At 40.6% G+C, this 14128-nt stretch overlaps 1 long non-coding RNA gene across 1 annotated transcript in view; it reads right to left on the reverse strand.

Moving 5' to 3' along the window:
• Positions 1-1360: 1360 nt before the first annotated feature.
• The window catches only part of LOC135100074 (uncharacterized), a 115476-nt gene continuing 102708 nt past the window's right edge, over positions 1361-14128 (reverse strand). Inside the window, exons 4-5 of the long non-coding RNA XR_010268519.1 lie at positions 6466-6521; positions 1361-1510 (exon numbers count right to left, since the gene is read on the reverse strand). This is a non-coding gene — a long non-coding RNA (uncharacterized LOC135100074). The remainder of the gene's footprint in view (positions 1511-6465; positions 6522-14128) is intronic.

Below are 14128 nucleotides of genomic sequence, written 5' to 3' on the forward strand. Positions count from 1 at the left end.
TAGTGTTACTGTTGTGTACATTTTGAAAGTAGTTTGTCGTCTGTTTTGCATCCAATTATCGATTTATTTTTAGTATATTAAGAGAAAGCGAGGAGACAAATGTTCTCCTATTTTTAGCATATTAAGATAGAATGAGGAAGCAAAATTTAAGGTTTAAGGTGAAAACTTTAAAGCTAATTAGTCTCCCCCTTTCATGTACAAGTCTATTTTCACTTTTCGTCCATTAACTTCAATAAAAAGAACACATAAATTATATCGCCAATCTAAAGGAAGCAAAATTTAAGGTTCTATTGCTGTGAAAACTTTAAAAGCTAATTAGTTTCCCCTTTCATGCATATGTCTATTTTCACTTTTCGTCCATTAACTTCAATAAAAACAACACATAAATTATATTACCAATCTAAGCATTTTGAGCTGTCTATTCTAACTGTTCTTCTATTACCATGTTATTACAATAGGCCAGTATACTTGACTCAGTTATTTATTTATTTATTTATTTATTTATTTTATTTTATTTATTTATTTTTTTGCTTAATTCAATTTTACTGTACAAGGTTGTTTTTTTTTTTTTTCATTTTTCTCCTCTAGCAATACGCAACAAATTACTTCCCGTCCATTAGTCAAAATACAACCACTAATCTTTTTTTTTTTTTTCTTACTCGTACTTAGCATCTATTTGAACATCTATTTGAACAACAAGCGGTGGATGAGTGAAAGTGAATGAAAAGACCACACTCATACTTCCCCACTGACTGACTCACTGACTCACTCACTCACTCACTCACTCACTCACTCACTCACTCTCTCCCTCCAGCCTTGCATTCCTACGCCCTCTGACTATTAGGAAGAAAAATAAAGAAAAATAAAAGTAAACAGAAAAAGCAATACAAAAAGAAAGACAAAATTATAACTGAAGATTATAATAAGATGAAGTGAACTGAGGTGGCGTGCGTGCGTGCGTGCGTGAGTGAGTGAGTGAAGGAAGGGCGAGTCTCGTGTCCTCAGGTGGGTGTTGTCTGTGGTATTGGCGTGAGGGGGAGGAGAGGGAGTGAGAGAGAGAGGGAGGGAGTGAGAGAGAGGGAGCGGGTAGCAAGGTCGAAGAAAGGGAGAACGGAAGGTTGTGAATGACGACCGAGAGAGAGAGAGAGAGAGAGAGAGAGAGAGAGAGAGAGAGAGAGAGAGAGAGAGAGAGAGAGAGAGAGAGAGAGAGAGAGAGAGAGAGAGAGATACCCACCTACCATACCACACACACACACACACACACACACACACACACACACACACACACACACACTCGAAGTTCATCTCAAGGCCGTCACTCGCTACTACCACCACCACCATCCAGCCTACTTACCATCGCTCCAGCCATTGCCCTACAGACGAAACGCGGCCAGCAGGAAGCAATGAGTCGGGCGGCAGCGGGAGGGAGGGCGGGCGGGCAGGCAGGATGAGTTACGCCCTGATTGCAGGAGTGGGCGGCGCTGACAGCAGACACCAGCGAGGACTGACACTGCGATAAGAACCGGACAGAACCAGACGAGCGAGGACTAAGCAGCGTGTAAACAAGTAAGCTTTCACAAATACATTAGCACGGATAATGTGATAAAAAGCAGGAATACATTCATACGTAGCGTGAACCTGATAAACGAAGGGGAGGAAAGAGAGAGGGAGAGAGAGAGAGAGAGAGAGAGAGAGAGAGAGAGAGAGAGAGAGAGAGAGAGAGAGAGAGAGAGAGAGAGAGAGAAGAGTGAAGGAGAGTAAGATAGATAGTTAGTGAAGTGCAAGAATAGTTTTGTAAAATGTATAAACTTGTTAAAGAATAATGAGAATGAGATAAACACGGAGGCAAGGAGAGAGAGAGAGAGAGAGAGAGAGAGAGAGAGAGAGAGAGAGAGAGAGAGAGAGAGAGAGAGAGAGAGAGAGAGAGAGAGAGAGAGAGAGAGAGAGGAAAAGACTAATCTAGAACATCAGGTAAAGTATAAATAAAAACAAAGATCACTTAATTAAAAGTCTAACCTCAAACTAATTCCATCTTTTACCTTTCCCCGTCTTTTCCTCTCCTTTCCTTCCCTCCTTTCCCTTCCTCTACTCCTTCTCTTCTTTTATGTTGATGGTGGCTTTTGTTCTCCCTTCCTCCTTCTTGCCTTTACTTTTAATCTCCCTTCCTTATCTCCTCCTTCTCCTAGCCGTCCTTCTTCCTTCATCTCTTCTCTTTCCTTCTTGTCTTCTATATTCCTTCCCTCTCTTTCCCTTCTTCCTTTTCCATTTCTTCGTAATCTTTTCTTGCCTTATTCTCCTTCGCTCCATTACTTCATCACTTTCCTTCTCTCGTTCTCTGTTACTTTCCTTTCTTATCTTGTCTCCTTTCTCTCTTCCTTCCTTTACCAGCATTACTTTCTTATCTTCATTATTTCTTGTCTTTACTTTCATCTTTCTATCTCTTCTCCTCCATTCATTCCTTCATTTTCTCTTTCTCCATCACATCACTTCTCTTCATTCTTCCTCTTCCAACCCATCCATTCTCTATTCACCTAACCTCTTCCACTTTTCTACTTCTCTCTCTCTCTACTTCCTTCTCTTTCCTCCTTCCATTCATTCAATCCTCACCTATTCTTCCCTTCTCTCCATTCCTTCATTACCTTTCTTTCCTCCATAATCTCTCCTCAACTCTCCTCCCCCTCCTGTTCTCACTTACTGGTCCTTCATCCCATCCTCCTCCTCCTCCTCCTCCTCCACTTATTCAGCCCCAAGAAACCGTGATCAGTTATCTGGTTTTTCATCCACCTTGATGCTAGAAGCTCGTTTTCTATGATCTAAACTCACCTTCCTCAGACTACTTAACCCCTTTCCTTTAATTAAACAAAAGTCCATCTCGTCTTTTATATTCTAACCTGCAGCCTGACTTTTTTTGTGCCCTCTCTCTCTCTCTCTCTCTCTCTCTCTCTCTCTCTCTCTCTCTCTCTCTCTCTCTCTCTCTCTCTCTCTCTCTTCCTAGAATGAGAAGAAGCTCAAGTTTATTTATTAAGAAGGTTAAAGAGAAAACTGAAGAAGGAAAAGAGATAGGTTAGTATTAAGTGAATTTTAGAGAGAGAGAGAGAGAGAGAGAGAGAGAGAGAGAGAGAGAGAGAGAGAGAGAGAGAGAGAGAGAGAGAGAGTGTGTGTGTGTGTGTGTGTGTGTGTGTCGCTTCTTCCATGACCGGTAAACACGATCCGAAATATATATCGAACAAAAAAATGCACACACACACACACACACACACACACACACACACACACAGGTACCGGTTACTTTCCCAAACACTTTTCTTTTTTTGTTCTTTCCTTCTAAGAGGCACAAAATGAGAAGCCAAAATAAAGTGTGAAGGATGCGGGGATGAAACTGATACTGCAGGAGGAGGAGGAGGAGGAGGAGGAGGAGGAGGAGGAGGAGGAGGAGGAGGAGGAGGAGGTAGGTACAAGACATGATGATAACTTATCCTCCTATACTACTATTAGTCTAACTAGCTATCTTCCTTTCCTTCTCTTTTTTATCTCCTTCCACTTCTCTATTATCTCTCCTCGTCACGACCGAAAGGAATATATTTCAGTCCGCCTTAAAAATTATCAAAGAAATCGAGATCCTGTCAGGTTTCGCGGTTGCCTAAGGGAGAGATGATAGGAGTAAGGAAGGGAGGGAGGAAAGGTAGCTATTGAAGGAGGGAAGGAGGAAAGGAGAGAGAATGTAAGTGGGAAAGAAATGCAGTTTATTTCAGGTAGGAAGGAGGGAAGAGGAACAAATGAAGAAAGGGAAGGAAGGAAGGAAGAGGAACAGATTAAGAAAGAGAGGGAAGGAAGAAAAGGTGCAATTTTGAGTGGGGGAAAAAAAAAAGTGGAAGGTGGAAGGGAAAGCGAAGATGTGGATTGACGATGACACTAAAAGGTGGACTGGGTGGTGGAGGGAGTGAAGGTGTGGAGGGTCAAATGGATGAAGGAATGGCACAATGATAAGAGAGAGGTTGAAGAAAGAGGAGGAGGAGTGGAGGTGTGAAGGAGACGAAGCGAAAGGGAGATAAAAGATGAAGTGAGAGAGAAATTACAATGGAAAGGAAGATTAATGAGAGTGAACACACACACACACACACACACACACACACACACACACACACACACACACACACACACACTCAGCTGAAGTGGGATTAGAATATATATGTGTTTATTCAATTTTAAGATATGCGCGTCGAGTGCTGATAACAAGGAAAATATATTGGATGGACAGAGTAAACACGAGGCTGCTTTGAGTGCAAACTGAGGCCAAGTTTAAAATATCAAACTTTCTGACAACTGCAATGAGAATTAGGGAAGGAAGGAAGGAGGGAAGGGTTTCAAACACTATTCTTTATTACTGGTGATAATAATAATAGATAGTATAATAATGATCATGATAATGGTAACGATAAAGGAGGTAATAATGATGATGGTGGTGATAGTGATGGTAAATTAAGACAATGATAATTACGATATATTTTTAATGCATGATAAAAGCTGGCCTAGGAAACACACACACACACACACACACACACACACACACACACACACACACACACACACAGGAAAACATACAGAAAAAAAAAAAACATATGCCTAAACAAATAAACAAAAAAAATAAATATATATAAACAAATAAATAAAGGCACCGAAAAACACAACAAAACAAAAACAAAGAAAAAAACAATTAACTACCAATAATTATATAGATATCAACCAAATAAAAAAAAATAAAAAAAGTAAAAAAATCCGAGAAAGTAATGAGCGAAGCACCACCGAACCGGAGACCCAAAGCTGCGAACCAGTTGGGTGAGCGGATCGTGAGGTTCCCGCGCCGCTCAGGTCTTGCAAGGGTTCATTATCTGGGGTTCGAGGCCTCGCAAGGAAGGTTCAGAAGCTTTTAAAAGAGATTTCAGAAGCATTTCGTGACTTCCTAGGATTGAGTACTGAAGGAGGAGGAGGAGGAGGAAGAGGAAGGAGGAAGAGGAGGAGGAGGATGTGGTGGAAGAATTAGGAGGAGAAAGGAGTGAGGAAATGTAAGAAACTTAGTATCAAGTGGACGAGACGGAGGAGGAGGAGAAGGAGGAGGAGACGGAGGAGGAAGAGGAGGAGGAGGAGATAGAGGAAGAGGATGAGAAGACGGAAAAAAAGGAGGAAAACATTTGTTGTATCAGAAGTGCAGGGGGAAGAGAAACGTAAGATTAATAGGAAGAGGAGGAGGAGGAGGAGGAGGAGGAGGAGGAGGAGGAGGAGGCGGAAACGACACGGAGACACGAGGAAATCAAAAGAATGAACAAAAGCTGCGGCAGGAGGAGGAGGAGGAGGAGGAGGAGGACGAGGAGGAGGAGGACGAGGAGGAGATGAACGGAACCGCTATTTGAGGAATGAATTTCTTGTGTACTCACTCGTGCCTGCTCTCCAAGTGGGTAATTTCCTTTCTCTCTCTCTCTCTCTCTCTCTCTCTCTCTCTCTCTCTCTCTCTCTCTCTCTCTCTCTCTCTCTCTGTGCTTGTCTTCCTTTTTAGCCTTTTACTTTTCTATTTACATTATTCTTTCAATATTTTCCTCCATTTCCTTCTCGTTTATCATTTTTCCATTTTTCCCCTTAATGTTTTTTTTTTCTCTCATTCGCTTTGATTTCTGTTGTATTTTAATTTCTCCTTAAAATATTTTCCTTTCTATAAGATTTTTTTTTTCCATACGATCTCTATTGTTTTTTGTTTTCATTTTACATATTTTCATAACTATTTTCTGAGATAAAATATTCCTTTGTTCTTTTTCATTTTTAGAGTGGTTTATTTTTTTTTCTTTCCCTTTTCTTTGTTCCTTTAATCCCTTGTTTTCTTTCCAGCGTGGTTTTATATATAATTTTTTTCTTTCATTTTCGTAATTATTTTATATTTGCATCACACTTTTCCCCGACATAGTTTTCCTCCTTCGTCATTTACGTTATGTATATTTAATTAATTCTTCTTTGTTTCCCTTTGCTTATCTTTCAGCTTCGAGGAAGATAAGATAACACCGCATTCTGATTTCTATTTTTAAGTGTTCGTATTTTTTTTTTTTTTTTTTTTCGCTTCTTGACGCATCAATTTGGCAATATATCCATTTTCCTGTCTGTCTACCTGTGTTTATGTATATGATTTATTTCTTAAAGTTTAATTACATCTGCTCCTCTCCATTTATGATTCTCTCTCTCTCTCTCTCTCTCTCTCTCTCTCTCTCTCTCTCTCTCTCTCTCTCTCTCTCTCTCTCTCTCTCTCTCTCTCACTAACCTACGAGAGAGAACAAACCAAGACAAAATGCGAGGATAGAAGTAAGAAAAGCAACACAAAGAATGTATACCGCTGTGCAAACCTTGAAGAAATAAAGCCAAGAACCTAAAAGAGAATAAATAATTAAACAAAATAATAAAACAAGTAGTCAGTGTCTTATTTACCTTAATTAGAGAGACGCTACCATCTGCCAGCAGCCGCCGAGTGTCAAAGGAATGAACTGGAAAGAAGAGGACAGTCATGAGTGCAGCGAGTGAGTGTAAATGAACAATCAGTGGTGAATGATGAGTGTCTGGCGGCGGTGAGTAGCGACTGGTGCGTAATGAATGACTGAATAATGAATGAGAATAAAAAAAAAAAAACAGTTAATAACGAAATCAGTGGAAAGATTAACATAGTGAATAGAGAATGAATAGAGAATGAGCGATGAATATGTGTATGTATGTATGTATGTATGTATGTATGTGTGTATGTATGTACTTGTGAGTCTTGGTAACTTTGGATTAATAAGTGTTGAATGTGTATGTGATGTGTAAAAGTACTAAGCATTACGAGTACACATATATACACACATACATACATACATTTATTCCAAGACACACATACAAGGAGTGAGGTGATGTACATAAGTGTGTGTATTTCAATAAGTATGTCGGTTATACGTACGTGAGATGAGAACAGGAAGCAAGATGCAATAATACTACAGTTATGAATGGAAAAACCACGGCCACCACCATCACCACCATCACTACCACTACCACCACCACCACGACCACCACCACTTCAGAAAAATAAATAAATGAAAAAAAAAAAAAAAAAAAACCTTCGAGGCAAAAGAAGGAAAGAAATACATACCTACGAGAGAGAGAGAGAGAGAGAGAGAGAGAGAGAGAGAGAGAGAGAGAGAGAGAGAGAGAGAGAGAGAGAGAGAGAGAGAGAGAGAGAGAGAGAGAGAGAGAGAGAGAGACTTACGTGTGTGAACTACAAATGTAACAAGAAATCTGGAAAGTGTCGGAAAACAGGATTTGGACAGAGACAAGACAAAAGAAAAACAAAGACAGACAGAAAGATAGACAGAAAGAAACCAAGAAACCAAGAATAAAAAAGAAACAAACCCAAGGAGGAATGAACGGCGACGAGGTGACGGAGAGAAAAGAAAAAATAAATGGCACCGAAAGCAAAGCAAAAAAAAAAACGGAAGAAAAAGGAAATAAAAAAACCGTAAACGACAAAGAAAAAAAAAACACAGAAGAGAAGCGATAGGTGGAGCAGCAAGACGAGGACGAGGAGGAGGAGGAGGAGGAGGAGGAGGAGGAGGAGGAGGAGGAGGAGGAGGAGGAAGCAACAATCAGACTTCTGAAAGCAGGTGAAGCCAAGCACGTTCCGTTGACGAGAAAACTGCGACTCCTCACCTGGATATTGGCACGTGACCCCCGGACGTGCCTGAGAGAGAGAGAGAGAGAGAGAGAGAGAGAGAGAGAGAGAGAGAGAGAGAGAGAGAGAGAGAGAGAGAGAGAGAGAGAGAGAATAGAAAACAGAAAAAGAAAAGAGGGAAAGGAAGATAAGCACATAGAAGGGACACAGATAAATAAGGAGATAGAAAGATACAAGAGAAGAGATTGAGTAGTTGAGAGAGAGAGAAGGTTGGGAAGAAAGGAAGGAGAAAAAGGAAGAGGCGGAGAGACGGATAATAAGAGAGAAGGGAAAAGGAAGAGGAGGTAAGATAAAATGTAAGAACGTGTCTGCAAAAGCGGGAGGAGGAGGAGGCGGGAGGAGGAAGAGGATGAGAGAAAAGAAGAAAAGTGGTTAGAGGATGATAAAGAAGAGACGAAGAGATGAGATAAAAGAAAAGAGGAAAAGGAAGAGGAGAATAGAGACAAATTGAAATGAAGGATAACAACATAGCAGATAAAGGAGGAAAAATGAGAAAGATTAGCAGATAACAGAACAACGGAAAAAAAAATCAGTAAAATGAAAGAAAACAAAGGAAGGAGAAAAGGAGGAAAGGAAAGATGCATATTACACGAAAACAGAGAAGAGGTAAGAAAAATTAATGAAGCAAAAACGGGAAAGGGAAGAAAGAGAGAGGAAAGAGGAGGAGGTGGAAGGGAAGGGGAAAGGAATGAATCACAGGGAAATGCAACAGGAAATATACTGAAAAAAAAAAATGAGAACGAGAGAGAGAGAGAGAGAGAGAGAGAGAGAGAGAGAGAGAGAGAGAGAGAGAGAGAGAGAGAGAGAGAGAGAGAGAGAGAGAGAGAGAGAGAGAGAGAGAGAGAGAGAGAGAATCGAGACTTGCAAGTAATGGACATGAAAAAAAGTAGAAAGGAGATGATGGATGATGTTAAAACCAGAGTAATAACTTACTTAGAAAATATAAATATAGACAAAGTGATAAAGGAGACAGTAATTCAGTGCTAGGAATAAGACTTGGAGAGAAGAAATAATTACGCTGAAAAGAAGTGGATGAGAGAGAGAGAGAGAGAGAGAGAGAGAGAGAGAGAGAGAGAGAGAGAGAGAGAGAGAGAGAGAGAGAGAGAGAGAGAGAGAGAGAGAGAGAGAGAGAGAGAGAGAGAGAAAAGAGGAATTATTAGGAAAATGTTGGTTGTCTTTAGGTTAAGTTCAAAGAAAGACATTCTGCCTATGTTAAATATTCCATTGAGTTCATAAGAATTTTGCGTAGATAATAATGTTTCACTTATCAGCATTTCACCTTCATTTATTTTCCTGGCTTTTTTTTTTTCCCCCTCGAGTCTTCCACTTTCGTGCATACTGGTGTGAACTGGCAGTCATTTCCTGTTCTCTTGATTCGCTTTGTTTGTTTGTTTGTTGTTGTTGTTGTTGTTGCTGTTTTTTTTTGTTGTTGTTGTTGTTGTTGTTGTTGTTGTTGTTGTTGTTGTTGTTGTTGTTGTTGTTGTTGTTGTTGTTGCTGCTGCTGCTGTTATGCTGCTGCTCCTGTTGTTGTTATCGTTCTACTTATCGTTCTTCATCTCATGAGAGAGAGAGAGAGAGAGAGAGAGAGAGAGAGAGAGAGAGAGAGAGAGAGAGAGAGAGAGAGAGAGAGAGAGAGAGAGAGAGAGAGAGAGAGAGAAATGAAGGAATGATGGACAAATTGAGTGGAGGAAACACACAGGGGCAGACAAACGGACGGACAATAAAAAATGAAGGCCTCGCATATGTAAATAGTTACGAAAACCATCACATTATGTAGTGTTTATATATATATATATATATATATATATATATATATATATATATATATATATATATATATATATATATATATATATATATATATATATATATATATATATATATATATATATATATATATATATATTGATGATTAGCGCTTGAAATTTGACGGAAGGAACAGGTAAACCAGGGGATTAAGCTGATGAAAACAGCCACACCTACCGCAAGGTAATACTCGTTCATTTCTTCATTCACACACACACACACACACACACACACACACACACATGTATCGCCTGCCTGGTCGTCCACCCTCAACACAACGCAGGAGAGACTGGAGAAAATGCAGAAGCGCGCAGCCAGGATCATGCTTGGCCCTTCATACCCCAGCTCCTCGGACGTCCTCACCACCCTTGACCTCACCTCCACGGCAACTGTCTACAACCAAGCACTTCTGCAGTTTAGCAAAAGAGTGCTAAACCACCACCGCCACCTCCTCCCGCTTCCCGCAGCCCCTCCCCGCCGTGCCGTGCCGCTTGCTACCACAACACCTTCACTCCCATCCGCTCCTGCAGACAGGCATAAGAACACTCCCATCCCAACCAATCTCATTGTGATTAATAAAGCAAATAAATAGATAAATTTCAACCAGCTGCAATACCTGTTATGATGCATTCAGTTATATAAATGTCACTTTTACTACCTTCACTGTATTAACTTGATGTGCTCTTACTTCTAACTATTTTATTTCATTTTAATGTATTTAATTAATTATACCTCTATTTTTATTTTACTACACTTAAATTCTTCTAACTCCTTGTTTTGAATGTAACGAGGCGAAAGTCTATCTATCACTATACCAAGCCGGCAATTCCATACATTGCGGGCCAGACCAGGCACCACTCACACAAACACACACACTAGCAGTAACAGTAGTAGTATTGGTACTAATACCATTATATACCACTATATACATGGCCGGCAATCCCACACGGGGCGGCCCCGACACCACACACACACACACACACACACACACACACACACACACACACACACATTTCACTCCTAATAATAATAATAGTGCTATTACAACTATTACTACAACTACTACACTTCCTCACATACTCCCATTCCTTATTTCTTCCTTCTTCTACCTTGAAAGGACCGGAAAACCCTGGAAATTAAGGGAAATATTGGCGGAGACATGGAAGAGAGGAGGGAAAGTCTCGGTCTCGGTCTGGGTCCTGATGGCGGGCGCTCAGAACGGGGCTGCAGGCTTTATTTATTTAAGCCTTTTTAAGGCATTTTGGGGATAATTTATCTATTTTCGTGGCCTTTCTTCACGTCCGAATCTGGTAACACCCGAAAATATGGTTAAATATTGATGTACAGACAGGGAGGGAGGCAGGGAAAATGTGCGTCTCGGAGCTCATATTTACGTAACGTAATTCATTTTGAAAATCGCGAAAAGAAAGAAGACGCCCAAGCTGGAATGCACTACAAATTCTGACTTGCCATATACTTTAACTAATATCCAAAACATAAAAACATGACCGAACTCAGTAATAATAACGAAATCTGTTGGTGTTAACACTGGACTCCTACCCACTTCACTGCCCTGTGTGTGTGTGTGTGTGTGTGTGGAGCCGATCAGAAACGAGTCAAAAAGTTGTATAACTGATGTTTGACACTTTTTATTGCCACTTGGTACAGTTTTCACTAATTACCAATCATTCCGAGACATCTTTAATTATTGTCCTTCAGCAACATCCAATCTTTAAACTGGGTAGTAATTACAAAAAGTATTATTTTTCACCCATAACTTTTTTGCATTTGTTTATAAGGATTTCATACATTGCATATGGTGCTGATAATTGTCTCGTATCAAGTTAAAAGGGTTAGAGCAGTAGTTATATTGGTCACGAGAACTACATTAGTAGTAGTAGTAGTAGTAGTAGTAGTAGTAGTAGTAGTAGTAGTAGTAGTAGTAGTAGTAGTAGTAGTAGTAGTAGTAGTAGTAGTAGTAGTAGTAGTAGTAGTAGTAGTAGTAGTAGTCTATCTCCTACACAGTGCTGCCCAGACAAGGCACCACACACACACACACACACACACACACACATAGTAGTAGTAGTAGTAGTAGTAGTAGTAGTAGTAGTAGTAGTAGTAGTAGTAGTAGTAGTAGTAGTAGTAGTAATAGTAGTAGTGGAGGGTGTGGATGACGGCCTGTGGATTAGATTTGGATGGTGGGTTCGGCGTAGATGGGTAGATGTGTGGATGGATGGTTAAGAGGTTGCGTGGTTGCGTGGACGAGTAAGAATGATTGAATAGGTTGGTGGAGGGTGAATGGGCAATGGATGGATGGGTGGATGGGTTAGTGCGTGGTTGTGGCTGTGGACGTGTAGGGAGGAAGAAGGGAAGAGGAGGGAGAAAGAAGCAAAGATGATGGATGATGATGATGGAGGAGGAGGAGGAGGAGGAGGAGGAAACACTTTATGAGATGTTAAGAGGAAGTTAACTAATGAAGGAACATATACCTTCCTACCTTCCTTCCTTCCTTCCATCCTTCCTTCCATCCTTGTCTTACTCCATAATTTGACATCACTGTAGATCGTTATTAAATTATGTCCTGTAATTATCTTATCAATACTAGTCACAGTGGTGGTGGTGGTGGTGGTGGTTATTACTAGTAGTAGTAGTAGTAGTAGTAGTAGTAGTCTTAGTGGTGTTAGTAGTGGTAGAAGTAGTAGTAGTAGTAGTAGTAGTAGTAGTAGTAGTAGTAGTAGTAGTAGTAGTAGTAGTAGTAGTAGTAGTAGTAGTAGTAGTAGTAGTAGTAGTAGTAGTAGTAGTAGTAGTAGTAATAGTAGTAGTGGTGGTGGTAACAATGACACACACACACACACACACACACACACACACACACACACACACACACACACACACACACACACACACACACACACACACACACACACACACACACACACACACACACAGAGAGAGAGAGAGAGAGAGAGAGAGAGAGAGAGAGAGAGAGAGAGAGAGAGAGAGAGAGAGAGAGAGAGAGAGAGAGAGAGAGAGAGAGAGAGAGAGAGAGAGAGAGAGACCAATATGCTCTACACCCTACACAGCATCAGTCACGCTCTACATTGTGTGTATGTATGTACTGTACCTACAAAACTTAACTGGTACTTTTTAGTTTAGCTTCCTTTATGGGAGAGACAATCAGCAAACCTCTTTTTCCTGACTTAGCTTCATCTCCTCGAGTCTTCCTCCCTTGCACGTAAAACAGAAGGCTAGAAAAACAGGGATTTGAAAAACTAAGAGGGAAATAATAAAGACTGTAGTAAACTTTCATCAAGCTCGTTCACCTTGTTCAACACAGAAGGGGGGGTGAAAAAAAGTAGCGTTACAAGAAAGATGAACTGATAAGAATATAATAAAACAATTTAGTGGTGGGAAAATATATGTGTATAAGGATGAGATGCAGAAATATTTAGAAAACTCGGATACAACGAGCGAAGAATTAAGAGAGAAAAAAAAATCATGATTGGGAAAAGAGAAAATGAGGAGAAAATAAAAAAAGTAATGTTGATAATGATGAAAACATGAGCTTGGCAAATGGTTTATTGAGTTAGAGAAATGAGATGAGGAGAAATCAAAGAAAAAATATACAGTGAAAAAAAAAACGCATGGAAAAAGAACGAGAGAGAGAGAGAGAGAGAGAGAGAGAGAGAGAGAGAGAGAGAGAGAGAGAGAGAGAGAGAGAGAGAGAGAGAGAGAGAGAGAGTGTGTGTGTATGTGTGTGTGTGTCTAGTTTTTTCCCTTCACGTTCCTATTTTTTCCTTCTTTTCTTTTCTTTGTTTGGAAATTCTGCTGAGACAAAATTTCCGTGGTGACTTCGAAGGAATCTTTTTATTTCTTGAGGAATGCAGAGGTATGACGCTTTCTCTCTCTCTCTCTCTCTCTCTCTCTCTCTCTCTCTCTCTCTCTCTCTCTCTCTCTCTCTCTCTCTCTCTCTCTCTCTCTCTCTCTCTCTCTCTCTCATTAAAGCTAGAGTCAGTAGTGAAAGGGGATAGCTCTAATCTTTATTGCCTATCACAGTCTCGGCCTATCATTCCTCGCTTTCTCTCTCTCTCTCTCTCTCTCTCTCTCTCTCTCTCTCTCTCTCTCTCTCTCTCTCTCTCTCTCTCTCTCTCTCTCTCTCTCTCTCTCTCTCTCTCTCTCTCTCTCTCTCTCTACTCCCTTTCACACCCTTATACTCTCTCTCTAAGGTTCACCTGGGGACGAGCGTGCCAGGTATATTAATCAAGTAAACAGGTAGGGGTAGAGAGAGAGAGAGAGAGAGAGAGAGAGAGAGAGAGAGAGAGAGAGAGAGAGAGAGAGAGAGAGAGAGAGAGAGAGAGAGAGAGAGAGAGAGAGAGAGAGAGAGAGAGTCACCCACCTCATCCCATACCTGCCCATCTCCTCACACCTTAGTTCCCAATAAGCAAAGTGGCTAAATAGGAAGATAAGATAAGAAAAGGGAGAGATGGAGGGCGAGGGCGATACCTTTAAGGGCGCAACGCTACCGTAGGAGGCATCAACACCTTCTCTTATCATCCCATACAGTGTCACCCTCACCTGCCTACACCC

This window comes from Scylla paramamosain, chromosome 4 (assembly GCF_035594125.1).
Source record: "Scylla paramamosain isolate STU-SP2022 chromosome 4, ASM3559412v1, whole genome shotgun sequence".
NCBI classification, from domain to species: domain Eukaryota; kingdom Metazoa; phylum Arthropoda; class Malacostraca; order Decapoda; family Portunidae; genus Scylla; species Scylla paramamosain.